The following is a 12,862-nucleotide window of genomic DNA, read 5'->3' as shown; positions in this document are numbered from 1 at the left end:
CTGAAGGCATTCCTGGCCTTGTTCAGTCTGCTGATAATATCACTGCCTGCCCCTTCATTATGTCTGATAGTATTGCCTAAGAAGGTGAACACTTCAATCATGGCTAGGTCCTCTCTACCCACCTTGATTGGTGAAGGGTTTGGGATGTTGAGTAGAATGACTTCTGAATTATTTGTGCTGATCTTCAGGACCTCTTGCTGTCCATAGATTTTGAGGTGAGAAGTATTTTCCTGCATATTCAGATGTGTGTGAGAGATCAAGGCTAGGTCATTCCGTATGGACCTACTTCCACAATACAGTTGGAAGGGTGCCTTAGTCTACCGGCCGCCTGGTCCCGTGACGGACTTCTCACTTCAACTCATGGAATTGATATCTCCCCACGTAATATCCACCAAAAATGTCTTACTGCTGGGAGACTTCAATGTACATAATGAGTGCATGTCAAATTCGGATGCGTCGGTGCTTCTAGCAGATCTTGCTTCTTAAGACTTAGCCAAGATCAACGACGGCCCGACACATGCAGCAGGTCACACACTGGATATTATCCTTACCAACTCGCCCAGTATTCTATGTGAATCCCCGTGTCTGCTGATTTGGTCCAACGATGCATTAATTGACTTCCATATTAAGGGCCCCAGGGTGCATGATGCTCCCCATCCAGCCTCCCACCACCTTCATAGACAGTGGCATAAAATCACTCCGGATCTTTTCCAGGGTGCTTTCTCTACGTCATAGAATGTGGAGTCAAAAAACGTTGAGGATGGTCTAGCCCATTATAACTCCTCTGTAAAATCAGCTATTGATCAGCTTGCCCCTCTGAAATCGCTCCAGAGTACGGCCAGGCACCCCCAAACAGCAATGGTTCTCACCCGATCTTCGAACAGAAAAACGGCAGTGTAAAAATCTGGAGAGGCATAGGCGCCGAACTCACGATGGGAATGATAAAGAGAGATATAAGATCACTCTCTCCCATTATCACAAAAATATAAAAGCTGCACGGAAAGCCTTTAATCAAAAAACAGCTGAACCAGGCAGGGAACACCCCCAAAGCGTTATTTCAGATCCTCAAATGTTTCACCAACCCTAAGGCTTGTTATAATGAAGATGCACCCTCTCAAGCGCTCTGTGATAAAATAGCACTGCACTTTACACAGAAAATTGAGTTAATTTACGACAAGATTACTTCAGTGGCGAGCCAGCAGCAGGTTGCTACGTCTTACATCCCACCTACACTCATGTAGGCGCAGTTGTTGGAGAACTTTCCTCCCTGATTTGTGAGGACATGGAATCATTACTATGTATAGTAAAATCAGGCTCCCCGCTTGACATCGTTCCATCCAAAATCTCTTCTTCTCTCTCTAAACAACGTTACACGCCCATCTTTTCACTTCCCAATCTTTCTATAAGAGAGGGACATTTCCCTACTGAATGAAAGGCGGCACAAGTCGTTCATATTCGCAAGAATACTAAGGTCCGTATGGAAGACCTTTCCAACTTCCGGCCCATTTCCTTACTATCCCTTAAGTTACTTGAAAAGTACATCAATAAACACCTGTTTTACCATGTCGAATCCACCGGTAGCCATTGATCCTTCCTAATCTGGATTCAGACCCAAGTACAGCACTGAATAAGCCCTGGTGGCTGTCACGAACAACATCAGGCTGTCCCTGGACAGCGGTCAATCCACTCCACTCGTGCTGCTTGATCTCTCTGCCGCATTCGACACGGTGTCCCACCAGATCTTGCTCAGGAGACTGGAGGAAAAATGGACTCAGCGGACGAGTCCTTCAGTGGATTGCGAGCTTCCTCTCCACCCGCTCCCAGACCGTCAACCTGGGTCCATTTCGGTCAAAGACTGTGGAGCTGACCAAGGGAGTGACTCAGGGCTCATGTTTGAGCCCTACCTTGTTCAACATATACGTCGCTCCCCTAGGAGACCTTCTTAGGACATTAGGTTTCACTCCCATTCATATGCTGATGATACTCAGCTTCTCTTCTCATTCAACAAATCCACTCTAGTCCACTTTCTCCACAGGTATGATAGCCATTTCTAATTGGATGAGGAGTAATTTCCTTCAACTTAACGCTGGGAAGAACGAGATCATGATCTTTGGAGATGCACCACTGCTGTGGTCACTGGAATGGTGGCAGGTGGATCTTGGAGATCCGCCTGTACTCAAGACTGTTGTCAAGAATCAGGGCATACGCCTAGAACAGGCACTGACCATGAAAGAACATGTGGCCTATACTGCCAGCTCCAGTTTCCATGTGCTCGGTCTGTTACGGCGAGTCTTTCCTTTCCTCTCAGAATCTACATGAAAAACCCTCATTCAGACATTCGTACTAAGCCGACCAGACTACTGTAGCTCTCTCCTGGTCTCAGCCAATGAGTCCTCGCTGTGCTGATTGCAGGTAGTCCAGAATACCGCAGCGGTCCTTGTCTCGAATGCTCCACCCAGAACGGCCTCCCTTCCCCTTCTTTATCAGCTTCACTCGCTCCCGGTACGCAGGCAAATTAAGTTTAAAATCTGTTGCACCGTTCATAAGGCCGTGTATGGCAATGGCCCCACCTACCTTGCTAAGAAACGTAATCACTACATCCCTACAAGGGCTCATCGCTCAGGAACAAAATCCTTTCTCCTGGTCCCCGGTTTAAGAATTCATGGATGGGTGGGAAAGCTTTCTCTCACCTTGCTCCTCTCTATTGGAACCAGCTCCCCACCCATCTGAGACAATGCCCTGACCATCTTCAATTTAGAAGGATCCTCAAAACTGTTTTGTTCTAAATCATTTCCCCCTGTCAGCCTTCTGTTGTATGTCCGCAGCGCAGAGATACCCCTTTGAGGGTGATTCAAGCGCTCTACAAAACACAAAAATAAATAGAATCTTCTGGGGGTGCAGGGAACTACTTTATTTGTAAATGTGCTCCTTGTGGGTGGAAGGGCAGAATGCCATTACTGGCAGTGAAGTTTTCAAATGATTGATGTATGCTTCTTCATTGCTCACTTCTCTATGCTGTAGTGGACAAAAGGAAAATATGACTGGCACAATAATAGACTGATGGACAAAGGGGCCTTGCTAATAGCATCTATAGGTAATTCATTATGCAAATAATTTTAGAAAAATAAAACGTTCTTGGCTAACACCAGATCAAAAAATCAAACTTTGTTAATGTAGGTGAAAAATGAAATGGAAAGTACATTGAAGCTGAGGAAGGGGTGGGCGGACCCAATTCAGTAAAGTTCCATTAAATTATATCGTCCACTTGTGTACTTGACATTAAATTGTCCATAAAGGCAAACATTTCTTTATCAATTTCATCGTGATCATTATTTAATGTGCCAACAATACCGTTTTTTATTTAACTACTTGACTATGATCTTTTTATGAGTGGGAAAAATATTTTTCAGTGCAGGTTTTGTACTTTTCTAAATAGGTGGTTAATATTTCCTATTTTAGCCCTTCATACCTACTTGCTAATAGCAAGGGAAGGCAATGTGAAAATCATAAGTAAACCTAGAAATCTATACGTTTCCAAAAAGTAGACAAAACTCCGAATTTTACAAGGGGCAATTCCTGAAGACTGCTCAAGATTTTCCAAGGAAATAATGCACCATTATGGACACCAGACTCTTTCAGTTGCAGAATTAATTATATTGTTTTTGTCAGTTGTAATGTTTGAGCCATGGTTATGTTTGTGGTGCCCAACTAAACCTAACAACCCATACTTTTCTGATGTATAAAGATTTGAAGGAGTGTAGGGTGGTGTGGCTTGCAGGAGTCCCACCACTTTTTCTTACCTACAATGTATTACAAACGTCAAGTGTTGTGTGAAATCACATACCTTTCTCACATTTCTGTTAAGAAAAATTCATCAGTCTGTGGAGGATAACAAAATCCCTATCATTCACCATTCACACACTTAAACTAAAAAATTGGTAGGCCACTTGTGTTGGTTTGCCTATTGCCTAGGACTGAAAAGGCCTAATAATGAACAGATCACATATTTTGCTTTGAACTTACATATATTCTTGGGATGTGAATAGCAGCAGTATTTAGACCTGGGTGCACCAGTACATAGGGAAACCTACCAGTCCCAGACATTTCCGAAAAGTGATCTGGGAGACTGCAGGGTATCAGTGGTACTGATCAAAATGCTTTTCTCAAACAGAATGTCCTGCAAACCTCCAACTTTTGGTGAAATCACTGTATTGCCTCAAATTTGTGGGAGAAGGGTCCAGAATCAGTGAGCAACAACAAACGTTCTTCCGCCCAGCATTCCTACACATCTATTGATAAAAGCGGTATCCCAATTTTGTGGTTGGGTTACCACCGGAGCCAGGAATGACCCAGAAATAAACAGGTGAAATGTCAAGAATTTGTACAAGAATTTGCCACAGGAAGTGGGTGCAGTGGTATTTGGGCCCAAAGTTGGCTGCTACCCTGAGAAACCTACCAACCCTCTACATTTCTGAAAACCGGTCAACTTGGGACATCCTGAGTGAATTGGCTTACATGGATGCCACCACTTTTTCTTAGCCAGAGCACCCAGAAAAAAATTGACTTTGAGTAAAATCACAGGATTTTCTCACATTTTGGTGAGGGAAAGCTCGTAAATCTGTGGCAACTGACAAATGTTTTACTACCTCACTTTCCTACTCCTCTCATTTAGAGCAGTATTCCACTTGTTTTGAGAGGGCCTATTACTCAAGATAAGAAAGGCTGAGAAATAAACCATAGGAATGTAAAGAGTTTTGGTTTGAACTGCCATTGATTATTGGGATGTGATGAGCTGCGGTAGTTGGACCCAGGGTTAGCTGACTGGCACCCAGAAACATCCTCCAACCCAGATATTTCTGGAAATTAGACACTTATGGAAATCCAGGGTGTTGTTGCTTGCATAAGTCCCTGTGGAGGTTCTTACCCAGAATACCATTTAAATATCAACTATGGCCAAAAACTCCCAACTTTCCTCTTGCTCTCCATGAGGAATGGGTTCAGTGTTTGACATGTGATTGGTTGGCACCTGCGGAGCCCTATAAGCCCTGTGTTTTTTTGAAAAATGGGGAACAGGGAAATCCAGTGCTGTTTGCCTTATGTAGATCCAAGCATGTTTTCTTACCAGGAATGCCCTACAAACATCATGATGACAAAAAAACTAATTTCTTTCACTTTCCAAGCAAGATGCCTACAATATTTAGCCCATGATTAGCTGGCATTCAGGAAAATCTACAAATTCCACAATTTTTTAAAAGCTAGGGATCTGTGGAAATCCGGAGATGTTTGACTTGGGTGGATCCCTCCACAGTTTCTTACTGTGACTGCCTTGTAAATATCAAAGGGTGGTTAGGAAATTGTATTTCCTCGTATTTATTTTGGAAGTTGTCGTCAACATAAAAAATTCAAATGTTCTATATTTCCATACTTCTCCCAACAAAAAAAATGCATCACTTTTGTGGATGGGTCTATCATACTGGAGGGGAACAGGTCAAATCTGGATCATGTGCACTCAGTGTCTTATCAATGTGCCATTCACTTGGTTACAGTTTTGTTCTGATTTAGTCATGTGTATTACACCCCCCTCAGAATGAGGGCATACTTTCTCTCGGGTGAAATGTGGGAATTGAAAAAGGTAACACTTGCCATTGAATGTATTATTGAAATGTATAGTAAAGAAAGTATATCATGTAAATATGTGGAAACCTGTTTTTACCCTTCGTTTAAAATTAGCAGGACAATGAAGGAAACAACATTTTCTGAAGCCATAGGAGCTGGACTACTTTAGATTTCACTACTTCTCTAGCTTTCAGAAATGCAAAGTGTTTGGAGGGTTTCTTGGATGCTGGTCGGCTCTAGACTGAAATACTGAAGCTATTCCCATTGGGCAGTAAGAGCAAATTGGATGTTTTAGGTATCGTTTTGGCATTCACATGTATGATAACCTTCATAAAAAAGGCTGGGGCTGCCGGGAAAGGTCTTAAATGGCAGACTAAGTACCGGATTTAGATATTGGCAAACAGGTTTCTCTGTCACAACAGTGACAGATATCCTGTCCACCAAAATATAATTCCCATAGGATATAATGGGATTTATATTTCGGCAGATGGGATATCTGGATTCTGGAGGCTGGTAAAGACATGAGAATTCTCAAATCTATGACTTGCCCATGCACACATCTACTTAGAGGGCAATGCAATGTAAATTCAAGTCCAGCTCTCTGCTACGGTCCTTACAACCGCACAGGTCCATGACATGTTCCCTGCCACATAAGATGTGCTTGTGGTGCAATCTCTGAATGTGTTTTGTTTACCTGTTCGAAATTGGCCAGTTTTTACTTGGCTAATTACTTGCATGCAAACCGCAATGGTTGTGGTAATTGTTTCAGCACAGGGAGAAAACAACAGTTTTTGCATGACTCAGGATTTGTGTAAGTGGCTGACAGTTGCCTCAGCGCATTTGACATGTCTAAGGCACAGCCTGGTGGAAAGACTCCCCTAATGTGTTCACCACAATGTCGTCTAACCAGGGAACGAGTCGGAGGTACACACAGGTACAAGGCGTCCACCCACTATTTTCACGGGGTGGGCGCCATCCCCCCTGCCAGGAAATTGGGCCCCACAGAAATATGTTGAACTTGTCCAGTGTAAGACACCGGGACAAGTTCAGCAGCGCCTGCTTGTTGTCTGCTTTTCATTTCCGGCAGCAACGTGCAGGCAGCATGGGGGCTTTTTCACCTCCAGCCAGGCCTAAGTTAAGGTGCCATCAGGCCTTATTTGTTTTTAGGTCCCGCCTAGCGTTGCAGCTCATGCGCTGCTCGCTCAGTGAGACATATAGTGAGAGAGGAGATTTCAGAAAGGGAGTTGGAGCCCAGCCCATCCTTTTCATTGGATCGTGTCAGCGTCTATGCTAAAGGCTGGCTTCCCATTGAAAAGGATGGTTTTTGGTCTCTGACCTTTCTCCCTTTTGGGCGGCCCATCCGGACTGGTCGTCTGCTTCATGGCTGTCGTGAAGCAATTTCCTATCTTTATGGTGCCATCTGTTTCTAATTAGAGTGGAGGAGCGCAGTGCCCCAACCTCTGGAGGCAGTGCGCTCCTCCACGCTAATTAGAAACAGATGGCCCCAAATCGCAGAGGTGAAAGTTTTTCTCAGTTACTTGGATCAGAGTTCTGGCTCTCGTACTTTCTTATTGTTTTTCACTCCTTTATACAAATGACGTAAATTGCTATAGGCCGCAGCATCATTGCTACCTTTGTGACCCTACTTCATTTATTGTGTAATGACTGGGGAATATTTTTTACTCTACTGATAAACGGTGGCGCAGTACCTCCCTTTCGTATATTTTTCCTATATATCCAGGCGTTTGAATGGGATTTGCGCTGACTGATGCATACAATAGAATCATCAACATTGTATTGCTAAGGCGAACGTTTTAAAGCGTCGATTGCGGGCTGTTTTTTATTGCTCAGCATCACGTGCGAGACACTAAAGGATGCCCGTGTCAGGTATACCTTTTAACTGCCATTGACAAAGCCAGTGGGTCTGGCATTGGGTGCTGGCCCTTTGTCAGTGTTGTGTTTGTGTGGAGGGAGGGCCTTAATTGGGAAACTGTTGGGCACTCCTTTTATTTGGGGGGAAAAATTAAGATAAAAATATTTTTGGGGTTTGGAAAGCATGCATTGACCATAGATTTATTTTTAAGTCTTTATTTACTAACCCAGATTACTTCAACCTCCTCCGTACACAACTTCCATTCAATCCCTCCTTCTTGGAGTCTAGAACCAGCTACCATTCTAAATTTCGCTATTAGATACGCCCAAGCCACTTCTGGCTATGATCTGTCGGCAAACGTCTGTGCTTATTGATGAGGTGGGCATGGTTGGCATAACATTTCAAGCATGGTTAAGATTGTCTAAGAATGCAGACAGTCCACTGCCATATTTCCCGCTTGTGCCCGTTCCGTTACAACCCCCTGCTCCTGCCCACACTTGAAAGCTGGTTGTGGGTATCTTGGCTGCAGTGAATATAGTCACCATGAGAGACCTCTTCACTAATGGCGAGCTAATAATCCTCCTAGAGTTTCAAGAACAAGCAGGACTACTCCATTTGAATGCGGTTTTGCTACCAATTGCGCTCTGCTGGAAGGGACTTTACGGACTTCCCCAATTCAGCCCCGAGTTTAGAATACACACGCACTATATACAGTGGGGGATGTCAGTAGCTCAAAATAATGTAATTGCAAGACCTATTGCAGTGGAAATGTTTTTTAATATCCTGACTGGAGGCGTCCTGGAACCTCACACTGAAATGTAAATGCAGGGGAGGTGGAAACAAAGGCACACAGCTTGCTATCTCTCACAGGTACTTAAGAGAGGCATGCTTTTGTTCTGTCCCTGTATATAAGTGCAGACACTGCAAGACTGTCGTAAGAAGTTGGCCGGGCGTATGCTGTACACTAGTTATAGTGGGTACCTTGCACCAGTCCAAACGACCCTTATTGATGATAAGTTTAAGACAACCTTTATTGAAAGCTATGCTAGTGGTAGCTATGGAGAGCAGCCTGTAGGCTAAGTCTTGAAGGAGTATAAAGCAGCTTGGTTTACCAGATTATAACCTCTTGAATGACCAAATGAATGGGGAACCATACAAGGTACATATAAAATATATGTATGTATTACTAAACACTCTCCACTAACCTCTTTATGAGATTAGAGAACAAGATACACAATATCAACATGATAGAACTTCAGTAAATAGCACAATATACAATGGGCCCCAGGGGGAGATCACACTGTATATATTAAGAAAGTGGTATAAGAACCACAACTTGACTAGACACAGTGCCTAGAGCACGGAGAATCGCTGGGACCCCAAGGAACCACCCAAGGTACTGACACAGGGTACCCATGGTGGAAGCGTGCAGTGTGAGAACACAGCCGCGAGCTCTGTACAATTCTATGGGAAAGTCGCTGTTGTAATTTTAAAGATTTAGGACACTTCGAGAGAGGACTTGGAGCAAACCCTTTTAGACTTAGAAGGTTCTAAGGCCAGCACCCATGTGAGCACCGGAGTACTCGTGTTACCTCACACAGGGAAGCCGGGTGCATAGGTGCCAAATGGTGTTGGGAATCATCACTGTTTTCAATGGCGAGTTGCTGCAAAGTGCTGCTGCCGTGGAAAGGAAAAGTGTCTGGTGTGATCCAAGCCTGGATCAGACATGTGAAGAACCTGAAAGCAGAGGGGACAGAGTCTGGATCACTTCAGGGTGACCAGGGGCATGGTAGACCAATGGCCACAAACGTCGCGTGTTTCAGGTGCGATGAGGTGAAGCTTGACTCCGCTGCCACGGGGACCAGGAGACCTTGACGATGACCAGAGTCCAGAGGTGAGCTGCCCTACGAAGGATGTCGAGTGCTGAGGGATTGGTGTCCGGATCGAAGACCAACAAGCCTTGGCAAAAACAACCCACATGGTGAGAGTAAAAAGGCTTCGGGATGGACCAGCAAGGTCCAGGTGACTCCCCAAGCAATGTAGAGTCAGGGCACGTCTGGAGCAACTAGGTAAGCCTATTCAGAGGTACAGTACCCTTCTCAGGGACCCACAAGTTGACAGACAAGGAATCGCAAAGGGACCTCAAGAGGACACACTAAATATCAGCCCACGGGTCACTCGTGGAGTGTAGGCCAGTAATCTTCTGTGGAACCACTGCTCAGGGCCTGGACTACAAGTAGCCCCATGCACAGCCTCAGGGATTGCCAAGAAGCATATGCAGCTGCAAATGGTCACGAGTCCAGGGGTTCGGGTTGCACGGTCCCCACAAGGGATTTGGATCTCAGGTTTGCTGAGAGCACAGATCAGCCTCGGGGAAGCTTGGAAACCCACCTACTGTGTTGCAAAGTCTTTGGGGTCCTTCAGGAGCTGCGTAGTTGCAAACAGGACCAATGCATCTTTGGTGCCTGCCTTGTTGGGGAGTATTCCTTTACTCCAAGGGAGATTCTTCGGTCATCCAACGAAGTGTAGATAGTTGAAGTTCTGGGATTCTGTTGCAGAGGTTTGTCCAGGTAAATCTAAAGTCCTGAAGTCAGGGGTTCCTACTGTATATCCAAGCTAGGGGTGGGACAAACTCTGGTGAACCACCTGTGGGAGGATCATGAGAAAGGGTTGGTTACACCCATATCCTTAGTCCAGTTTCGCGCCAGAGCAGGGGCTGGTAGCTGGTATGCACAGGGACACCAAATGTGCCCCCAATGCAGACATCAAAGCACTCTTGGAATGCACCCACTTAGCCCCAATACACTAAAGCCTGTCTGGGTGGTGGTTACACCTCCCTGTGACAGGAAACCTATTGTCTAGCATCCCCTACCGGAGTTTCATCCAGCAGGAGGCCAGACTCGTTTCTGTGGCTGCAGCATCCATTTTGTGATGCCAGGGTTCTTTTAAGCTGGTACCGGCTGTACTGGTGTAATCATATTTCTCCCTCTAGGAGGGTGGAATTAAACCTCCCCCACCAGGACAGGCGGGGAGGTATGATTCCAAGGTGTTTGACACCAAACACGACATGTTTCCTTGCAGCCATTCCAAAGTTAGCATTTACTGCGAGGTTATAATGCACTTAAGAGTATATGGTTTAGCTGCATCACAGAACAAGCCCGGATAATAGAGTCCGAAGCCTTCAGAGGGGCCCTGTTCATGCATGGGCACCCTCTCACACAAAACCCAGCACCCTGCCTTTAAGATTAATAAGGCCTGCCATAGGGGTGACTGATAGGTTCATGTGTGCAGTGATATAAGGCAGATATAAGGAATCTAAATCTAAGTAAGGGGTGCATACACCACCTCACACAGGCTGCTGTAGCACACCTGTTGTGTCATTTTGAGTGGTCCCTCAGGGGTGGAATAATACATGCTGCAGACCCTGAGAGGCCTCTGGGGTACCTATGCCCCGGGTATATAGGATACCATATACTAGGTACTTATAAGGATACCCGAGAATCCAATCTGTGGTGTACTTAAAGTACAGGCAATAATTTTAGAGAAGAAGCAGATAGGCTGGGGTCCTTGATAGTAGGGCCCCAGCCAGACTAGAGGAGAAAAAACAGTAAAACATCAGCAAAAAGTGGGGGTAACTATAAGAAGCAGATCCTACTCTCCTACAAGCATTATTATATTTCTTTTAAAGCGCTACGTCGTGACTTCATGGCATGCGTCATGATGTCACTTGCATAGTTTCTGACTTAGTCAGTCCCCCCACCTCTTTTTATAGGACTTGTGCCCTGCGACTAACCACTACAGGATGGTTTTGAACTCTGTGACAAGATATTGTTACAGAGATGAGTTGACAGGGAGATGCCCTAAATTTCTCTTCAGTGTAGTGGATCCATGATTGTCAAAGATGATTTTATGCGCTGTTTGATGTTTTTTGGTTTACAGAAAATAATACTGTATAGAAGGCGTGTTTCGGAATTTATGCAACTCTTTACAATGGGAGATGAAACACATGGGTTTCATCCCAAAGGGACGGTCACGCGCATATATTTCCCAGCAAGCCCAAACCCCCATAATCCTCGCCGGTGGCTGAACCGCAGCGGGGGGCGGCTATCACGGGAAACAATCATGCAGAACGCACGAAGGCCTCGAATGATTAAACTGTTTTACAGTTTGATCACGACGGGCTTCTGCTTCCTCTGGAATTTAGGAAAATGTTTTCGAAACTATTGATTTTCGTGTTCTGCTTCGCCGTGGAGCGCTGCAGCGCTGACAGCTCCGCTCCTTCTCTGCCGGGTGCGCCTCGGTCGCAAAGGAGGCTTGTGGGTCACAGGAGGGGATTCATTTGTTTTGCCTTTAATTTGAATACTACATTTACAACTCTACCTATTGTTGTCGCATTTGCAAATGTGGTTAAATGTTGAAAGGACAAACACTTAAAGATGTTTTTCTAAACCTCTTGAGAGAGCACAAGTTTGAAAAAATGTATAAGTACGCCATATTTACAAGCACGTAGTTAGTTTAAACATGTTTTGCACACGAGTATTTTATATCCAGGAGTGAAATATACAGAGTGGTTTATATTCAGTAGTGAAACGTATAGAATGTTAAGTAGAGTAACCATAATTATAACGGTGTGAGATTAAATGTAGAAATGTTGGAGTATATGTGAAAACCTCATGGTTCTCTCATGTTAAAAAGAGTCATGTCCGAATTAAATGTAACTTTGGATTCCAGTATTTTGTGTAGGCCTTAGGGCAATTCACAGCAAACCTGAACGTGCTGCTAAAATAATGTGAGATAAAGTTGACATGGTTCTTTCAAAATGTACTATTGAACTTAGGGTTAAAAGTATATGCTTTATAGATGTGTTATTTTAGAAACGTATGCTAGTTAAGAATGTTTGCTGTTTAAATCAAGTTAACGTTTTAAGAGTGCAGGAACCTGCTGCATGTAAATCAAGTAGGCCAGAACAGATAATGTCATGTAGTTTAAATCGTCATGTGCTCGTTAGAGGAGAGGTCGTGAGGTGTCCAGTATGGAGCTCTGAGAGTGTTTTATGGCCTAAGATATGGTGAAGTCTGGAATTTGAGGCCCACTGCAGGACGAGCTGTATGCAGGTGCGAGGGTCCTAATCAGCTCGAATGAAAGGGACTTTGTTCAGTGGCGCCTTGCGCAGGCCTGTAGTAGTTTCCAGGAATTTCAGGGGGTATCAGCGCACGGAAGAAGGAGCCTGGGAACCAAGGTCAACTATAACGAGGGTCTTCAAGAGTACCATCATGGAGTTTTACCGCGCAAAGATGTACCACGTGAGGGGCGTCCCAAGGGGCGTTTCTATTGGAAATGTGATTTGGTATTAGGGAAAGTGACCCGGGAGGA

The sequence above is a fragment of the Lissotriton helveticus genome, chromosome 5_1 (genome assembly GCF_964261635.1).
Source record: "Lissotriton helveticus chromosome 5_1, aLisHel1.1, whole genome shotgun sequence".
Taxonomy (NCBI): Eukaryota; Metazoa; Chordata; class Amphibia; order Caudata; family Salamandridae; genus Lissotriton; species Lissotriton helveticus.
This window is presented reverse-complemented; position numbering follows the sequence as displayed.